This window comes from Choloepus didactylus, chromosome 1, assembly GCF_015220235.1.
Source record: "Choloepus didactylus isolate mChoDid1 chromosome 1, mChoDid1.pri, whole genome shotgun sequence".
Classification (NCBI taxonomy): domain Eukaryota; kingdom Metazoa; phylum Chordata; class Mammalia; order Pilosa; family Megalonychidae; genus Choloepus; species Choloepus didactylus.
In genome coordinates this window covers 90,879,692-90,888,356 of record NC_051307.1, presented here as the reverse complement: position 1 = coordinate 90,888,356, position 8,665 = coordinate 90,879,692, and the positions used below count along the sequence as shown (strand labels likewise).

Here is an 8,665-nt window from a genome sequence, read left to right as displayed (position 1 = left end):
GTCTCCTACTATTAATGTAGAGCTTTCTACTTCTCCCTTCAAATCTGTCATTGTTTGCTTCATATATTTTGGAGGTCTATGGTTAGATGCATGTATGTGTATAATTATTATATGTTCTTGATGTATTGACCCTTTTATCAAAATACATTGCCCTTCTTTGTCCCTTTTAACAGTTTTTGACTTAAAGTCTATTTTGTCTGATAATAGTATAGCCATCCCCACTCTCTTTTCATTATTTTCATGGAATACCTTTTCTCATAACTTCACTCTCAACGTACTAGTGTTTCTGAACTTAAGGTGAGTAGCTTGTAAACAGTATATAAGTGGGGTCATTTTTTTTTTTAAGCCATTCTGCCAATCTCTGCCTTTTGACTGGAGAGTTTAGCCCATTTACATTGAAAATAACTACTGCTACTGCTTACAGAACACTTGCAAAAATACTACAAACCTCATATAGAGAACAACATAACCCCACCCAGCTACCTAGATCTACCAATTTTTAAAATTTTGGCACATTTGCTGAATCATCTATGTATGTATGTATGTATGTATGTATGTATGTATGTATCTATCTATCTATCTATCTATCTATCTATCTATCTCATCTATATATCTTTCTGTTTATCTATTTTCTAAACATTTGACAGTGGGTTGCATGTATCATCATCCTTGAACACTTAATACTTGCATGCATTATGTATTAACTTCCCCATTCCCTTCTCTAGCACTCTGTTAGCCTGTAGCCTACTGTCTCTATAATTTGCATATTTCAGTTATTTCATCTAAGTGAAAGCATACAATATTTGCCCCTTTGTTTATGACTTATTTCACTCAACATAATGTATTTAAGATTCATCTATGTAAAAGCATGTATCAGAACTTTATTCCTTGTTAGGGCTGAATAATATTCCTTTGTATGTGTTTACCACATTTTGTTTTTCCATTCCTCTACTGATGAGCCTTTGGGTTGCTTCCACCTGTTAGCTATTGTGAATAATACTGCTGTGAACATTGGTGTTCAAATATCTGCCTTGCAAAAGGGATCAAACCTCAGTCTGATGAAGCCTGTGAATTAGCTGCCATTTTTTTCAGGAAATACAGAGGAGAGAGGAACATGCTAAACTGCCCCATGAACATGCAGTCAGTAAAATCCAGAATGGAGAACTCCACAGGTCAAAAGAACTAAGTTCTGCAACAGATAAATTGCAAGGAAAAGACTTCAAAGACACACCAAGTTAAAAAAAAAATTGGCGAGATGAACACTTGGGTGATAACACCATAAAGAAATGCAAGGATGTGATTAGTTTTTATAAAAGCCAGGATAGTGATTACTTTCAGGAGCAGGGAGGGAGGGGGCTGTGATCAGATGGATTATATGGAGACACTTTTGGGAGTTACTGATGGAGTTCTATTTTTTGACTTTGGCCTATGATTAAAAAGATGTTTGCCTTATAATAATTCATTAGTCTATATATTTGTTTTGTGTGTTTTTCTGTATCTATGTTTCTTTTACAATAAAAAGCTTAAAATCACCCTCCCAGCTGTCTCCAAACTCTGAGATGTTGATCTCTTAGTGTATAACCTAATTGGTCTCTGGAACATTGGGTATCTATGTTACACCTGAAACTCAGAGCTAGAGCTCAGCAGATGTGACTATCAGTATTAACGCATACAGCAACTGTTAAAAAAAAAAAAAAAAAGCTGAAATAGAGCCCAGACTTCAATTAGAGATATGAATAAAGCAGATCTGGTTAAGACTAGAACAAATCAGGCCAAAGAGTAAAGGTTGAAACTGACTGTGTGTTGAAACTTCAACTTCATGTGAGACCAAGGGAAGAGATGTTTATTTGGTGTAGGATCTATATTTTCTAAACAATATAACTTCTACAGTCAGTTTGTTCAAACACTACAATTACATGGAACTTTGGATAGGAAATGAGCTATGGTAGGTCTGTATAGATTAGAATGAAATAGCAACACATCCTAAAGTAATTTGGGTGGAGAATAAAAATATATATTCAGGGCCCCCCTGAAGAGCTGGGAGAGGATGCCGAGGTGTTGGACTTCCTCACCTGGATTGTTGGGGACTGATAGCTTAATGTGCTGAGCCCTCTGTCTTGGGGCTGGCCCCTATGAAGCTGGTTGCTGCAAGGAGAGGCTAAACCTGCTTATAATTGTTCTTAAGAGTCTTCCCCTGAGTACCTCTTTGTTGTTCAGATGTGGCCCTCTCTCTCTCTCTAATTAAGCCACCTTGGCTGGTGATTTCACTGCCCTCCCCCCTATGTGGGACCTGACTCCCATGGGTGTAAATCTCCCTGCCAACAGCAGGATATGACTCCTGGGGATGAATCTGGACCTGACATCGTGGGATTGAGAACATCTTCTTGACCAAAAGGGGGATATGAAATGAAAAGAAATAAAGCTTCAATGGCTGAGAGATTTCAAAGGGAGTCGAGAGGTCACTGTGGTGGACGTTCTTACGCACTATATAGATAACACTTTTTAGGTTTTAATATATTGGAATAGCTAGAAGTAAATACCTGAAACTACCAAACTCCAACCCAGTGTCCCTGACTCTTGAAGATGATTGTAAAACAATGTAGCTAACAAAGGGTGACAGTACGATTGTGAAAACCTTGTGGATCGCACTCCCTTTATCCAGTGTATGAATGGATGAGTAGAAAAATGGGGACAAAACCTAAATGAAAAAATAGGGTGGGATGGGGGTGATGTGGGTGTTCTGTTTTATTTTTATTTTTATTTTTTATTCTGATTCTGATTCTTTTGGGTGTAAGGAAAATGTTCAAAAATAGATTGGGGTGATGAATGCACAACTATATGATGGTACTGTGAACAGTTGATTGTACACCATGGATGATTCTATGGTATGTGAATATATCTCAGTAAAACTGAATTTAATAAAAAAAAGCACTCTTCCACTTCAAGTAAACAGTTTAAAAGGGTTGGCAGGCAGGGGGTGGGAAGTGTTTAAGTGCAGAGATAAGGAAGCTTTACAAAATATTTCACATCAGGTGCAAACTAAATATTAAGCAAGCCAAAAGAAGAAGAAAGAGGAAGAGGAGGAGGAGGGAGAGGATTTTAAAAGGATTTTTTTGGTACCTTCCAAACCAAAGAGAACTTCTTAATGTAAGACAAAGGGTGGACATCAGAGGAACAATGGGGCTAAAGTTTCAGAGTGGGAAAAGGTCTGGGAAAACATCCCTTCCAATCTCTTCATTTTACAGAAAACTGAGGTTCAGAGACAGGTAGTACCTCATGCAACCTCACAAAACTAATATCAGAGCCAAATCTAGAACCTAGGTCTCCCAATCTGGAACTTTTTCCACTATAGCATTCACTTTGCTTCTTTTATATTTTAATCTTGTTTTTAAAGTGGCTGAGTTGGACATTTGATATTTCTCCAAAACATCTCTAAGATGACGTTTCAAAGAATGCATTCAAAGTTGGAAGGAGGTAGCACCTGGGGAGAAGGCAGATGCAGAACGTTTTTCCATAAGGTGTGGAGATTCCAACAAAGTAGAATGGGAAACCCTGGTCTCAACCTTCTGGAGATTGTCTCTTCCCTTATGGTGGTTTCTCTTTGCCTTCTGTAGACTATCCTCTTCTCCTTTCTCCTTCCCCTTTGCTCATCTTGATCTGGATGCCTCTCAGTTAAGTAGGTATAGATTGTACTTGCACATTTAAGATTTAATAGTAACTATGTTATGCACTGTGCTGGTTTGGAGCTGTTAATGTACCCCAGAAAAGGCCATGTTCTTTTAATCCATTCCTGTGGGTGCAGACCTATTGTGGGTGGGACTTTTTGGTTAGGTTATTTCATTTGAGATGTGACCCATTCAAGGTGGGTCTTAGTCCCTTTCCTGGAGTCCTTTATGAGAAGATAAAAGACAGAAAAAGCTCAGAGAGCAGAGAGGAAAAGCCCCCCAGTGAAGCTAAGAGATGACCCACAGAAACTCAGAGAAAAAGCTACTAAAGGCAGAAGCTGATGATAATGAAACTTGGGAGAGGACTAACAGAGGCTGGCCATGTGCCTTCCCTTGTGACAGAGGTGTCCCAGATGCCAGGAGCCTTTCTTCAGAAAGGTATCATCCTGTTGATGCCTAAGTTTGGGCATTTTTAATGCCCAATTTTAATTTTAATGCCTAAGAACTGTAAATTGTAAGTCAATAAATCCCCATTATAAAAGCCAACCCATTTCTGGTATATTGCATAGCAGCAGCTTCAGCAAAGTGAAACAGACACTGTTTTAAGTTCTTTACCTGCCATATCTCAGTGAAACCTCACAACCCTAGGTGGTGCTTAGATTATCATACCCATTTTAGAGATAAGAAAACTTTATAATAGAAAGATTAAGTAATTTGGCCAAAGTTTTACAGGTAGGAATTAAGGGGTGAGGGTCTGAACTCCAAAACCTATGTTTGTAAGGACTATGTTATCCTGTATATATATTTATATATTTTTTCATTTATTGAACAAAATTGCATTTAACTTGTTTCTGATTTTAAAAGTGAGTATGTTAAGTTCTTTATGATACTCTGTCCAAAAAACAAAATTGTATCTGCTTGGGGGATCTACTTCACTTTTCATTGTTGTTGTTTAGAATTAATTTATTTTTAATTGTGGTAAAATATACATAGCATAAAAATTATTTTAACCATTTTAATTAGACAACTCTTTGACATAAAGTACACTGACAATATTGTGTAGCTTTCATCATTATCTATTTCCTCACTGTTCTGATCATCCCAAATCAAATCTCATACTCATTTAGCAATAACTCCTTATTCCCCCTCTCTCCACTTCTGGAAACCACTATTCTGCTTTCTTTCTCTATGAATTTGATTTTAAATATTTCATATAAGAGAAATCACACAATATTTGCCCTTTTGTGCCTGGCTTATTTCATTCAACATGATGTCTTCAAGGTTCATCTATGTAGGGTGTACCAACACTTCACTTCTTTTTATGGCTGAATAATATTCCATAGTATGAATATACCACATCTTGTTTAACCATTCATCTGTTGATGGACACTTGCATTGCTTCCACCTTTTGGCTATTGTGAATAATGCTGCTATGAACATTGGTATACAAATATCAGCTCAATTCCTTTAAATTCCTTTGGGCATTTACCTAGGAGTGGAATTGCCAGGTCTTATTTTAATTCTATGTTTAACTTTCTGAGGAACTGCCAAAATGTTCCATAGTGGCTGCATCATTATACATTCCCACCAACAATGTAAGTTTTCCTATTTTTCTGCATCCTCATTAACACTTGTTTTTGGTTTTTTAAATAATAGCCATCCCAGTAGGTATGAAGTGGTATCTCATTGTAGTTTTAATTTGCATTTCTTTAATGGTTAATGATGTTGAGTATTTTTTTTAATATACTTATTGGCCATTTGAATATTGTCATTGGAGAAATGTCTATTCAAATCCTTGGCTTATTAAATTTTTTTTTATTAGAGAAGTTGTAAGTTTACAGAAAAGTCATGAAGAAAATACATATACTATCCCCATATTATTAACACTTTACATTAGTGTGGTATCTTTGTTACAATTGATGAAAGAATATTATTATAATAATACTATTAATATAGTACATAATTTACATTAGGGTTCAATGTTTGTGTTGTACAGTACTGTTTTATTAAAATTTTTCTTCTAGTTACATATATACAACCTAAAAATTTCTTTTAACCACTTTAAATTTATTATTCACTGGTGTTAATTACATTCACAATGTTATGCTATCATCACCACCATCCATTACCAAAACTTTTCCATCATCACAAACAGAAACTCTGTACCCATTAACCATTAACTCCCCACTCCCTACTCCATGCCAGTCCCAGTCTACTTCCTGACAATGAATTTGCATATTCTAATGATTTGTATCAGTGAGATCATACAATATTTGTCCTATTGTGTCTGGCTTATTTCACTCAACATGCTGTCTTCAAGGTTCATATATGTTATCACATGTATCAGAACTTCATTTCTGTTTACAACTGAATTAATACTCCACTGTATGTAACACCACATTTTATTTATCCATTCATCTGCTAATGAACACTTGAATTGCTTCCATCTTTTGCTTGGCTCATTTTTAAATTGGGTTCTCTTTTTGTTGTTAAGTTGTAGGAGTTCTTTATATATTCTGGCTCTTAAACCCTTATCAAATATATGGTTTCCAAATATTTTCCCCATTCTGTAAGCTATCTTTTCACTTTCTTGATGATGTCTTTTGATGCACAAAAGCTTTTAATTGTGATGAAGTCCATTTAATTTTCTTTTGTTGCTTGTGCTTTTGGTGTAAAATCTAAAAATCCATTGCCTACTGACAGGGCCTGACATTTCCCTATGTTTTCTTGAATGAGTTTTACATTATGAGCTCTTATATTTGGGTCTTTGATCCATTTGGAATTAATGGATTTCCAATTTTTCCAAAACCATTTGTTGAAAAGATTATTCTTTTCCTGTTGAATGGACTTGGCACCCTTGTGGAAAATCTGTGGATTCATCTCTGGACTCTCAAGTCCATTCGATGGGTCTACATGGCTCTTCTTATGCTAGTACCACTCATTTTAATTCCTGTAGCTTTGTAGCAAGTTTTGAAGTAATGAAGTATGAGTCCTCCAACCTTATTCTTCTTTTCCAAGATTATCTAGGTTATTCGGGGCCCCTTGCAATTCTATGTGAATTGGAGGCTCAGCTTCTCCATTTCTGCAAAAAGGCTGCTGGAACTTTGATGGGGATTCGTGGTTGTTTTTGATAGACACACCAAAGAGAAACCTAGTTAATTTTAAGGTCTACACTGCGTTTTTCCAGTGGGTGGTCCTCTTTTGTCCAGTATCCAGAGGTCTTTCAGGGAAAAATACAAAAAAACAACGAAAAAACAGCCCGACCGTTGCCCTGCGTGGTGTGCGAGGAGGAGTTGGGGGCGGTGCCGCCGACGGAGCGCTGTGTGGGCACCTGACAATCAGATCCGCTGGGGATTCTCGGCTCCCGGCTCCGTCGAGGAAGAGCACGGGTGGGCGTGGCGAGAAGGAGCGGCAGGCCCATTCCCCGAGCGCGATGCAAATGACATGCAAATCAGCGCGTGTTAGCTTGGAGTCGGCGGGGATACCGGAGCGCCGCGCTCACGGTCTCGCACACTCGCACGTTCGTTCCTCGTTCTCTCACTTGTTCGCGCTCTCGCCTGGTCGCTCACCCACCCACCTCGGGACGCGCCTCGCTAGCTCCCGGCGCCGCGGGGGTCCGGCAGCGGCGGAGCGAGCGGGGATCCCGCGCTGCGCGCCTGGGCCGGTGCGTCCCCGCCGAGCGCTGGTGCCTGGGCTCGCCGGCTGCCTTCCCTGCGCGGGTGAGTGAGTCCGCTTTTGTCCTGGCGCGACCCCTGGGAGCCAACTTTCTGAGGGCTGGGGGTGGGGGCCGGGACCCTCCCTCAGGGCTGGGCGCCCCCAGAGCCAGTGCTCCAGCTCCCCTGTTGGAAAAGTGCAGCGAGGAGTTGAAGGGCATAAAAGGATGACCCTAATGACGCCAGACAGCCGAGTTTTCTTTTGGGGAAAGTGAGGTGCTTTGGGACAGTGATGCAGTTGTCTCTATTGAAGTCTCCCAAAGAGGGTGCCTTTGATTTGATGGGTGCGAATCGCCGCTGGCTCCCAAAGAAGAGAAGCAGGCTCTTCTTCCAGCCTCCGGTCCCCAGCCCCCAGCCTCTTTCTTTTGGCGGCGGGGCGGGGGAGCCACAGTGAAAGTCCTTTCAGCCCAAAAATGACTCCCGGAAGGTAGGGCAGTGAAGGCGGCCGCGGCGTGCCAGGGCCTGGCCTTCCGGCGAAACTGGGGAATTTGCAGTCTTGATTTTCTCCCTTTAGCCTCGCTTTGCCAACTCCGCTTTAACTGGGGTTCCATTGTTAAGGTACCCTGTTCCCAGATAATTGCTCTTGGAAAGTTTGTGATAAACTACTTCTCAAGAGGTGTTAGCTGTCAAAAGTTGAGGTGTAACTACTAAAACCCTTCAAGATCCAAATATCTGAGTTTCTATGCGTGGTATTGGAGACACGAAGGTGAACTGATGGGGAGAGGTTTTCTAGGAGATTTGAGGGGGAGGAGAAAGACCTAGCTCCCTTGACTCCTGGGGGGGAGAGGGTAAAGTTAGCCATTACGATTTAGGAAGCTGGGTGGGGGTGAGATACATCTGGGAAGTGGACATTGTGCCAGTCCTCAGGTCACCGTTTTTCACCATTCCTCCTCTCCCCCAAGTGCAAAGAGCAGAGCAGGGGCTTCTGGAGCCTGCCCTAGAGCTGCATCTCCCCTCCAACTGGGCATAGTCCTAGGGAAACTCTTCTTGCCCAAATGCACACTTTATCAATAAATTATTTCCAATGGAGGGGGGGGGGGTTGGGAGAGCCATTTGGGGAAATCCCTCCCATCCCCAAAGCATCCTGTATCCACCATGCAAGTGTCTGGGGACATTTAGATAGATGACTTTGGTAACCTTATTAGGTTCCTAAAAGGCATTTAGGGTTAGAGGAGAATTTTTTTTTTTTTTCTCATGTTCTCTTTCCCCTCTACTGTTTCTTTTCTTTTCTTAAATTCTTGAACTCCTTCCCTTCTGCTATCCACTGTCTTCATCTCTTTCCCTGCC

At 40.3% G+C, this 8,665-nt stretch overlaps 1 protein-coding gene across 1 annotated transcript in view; it reads left to right on the top strand.

Moving 5' to 3' along the window:
• The first annotated feature begins 7,236 nt into the window (after positions 1-7,236).
• MYLK (myosin light chain kinase) overlaps positions 7,237-8,665 on the top strand; it is a 319,613-nt gene continuing 318,184 nt past the window's right edge. The window contains exon 1 of the mRNA XM_037837064.1: positions 7,237-7,384. The gene's annotated coding sequence lies outside the window, so the exon portion shown is untranslated. The remainder of the gene's footprint in view (positions 7,385-8,665) is intronic.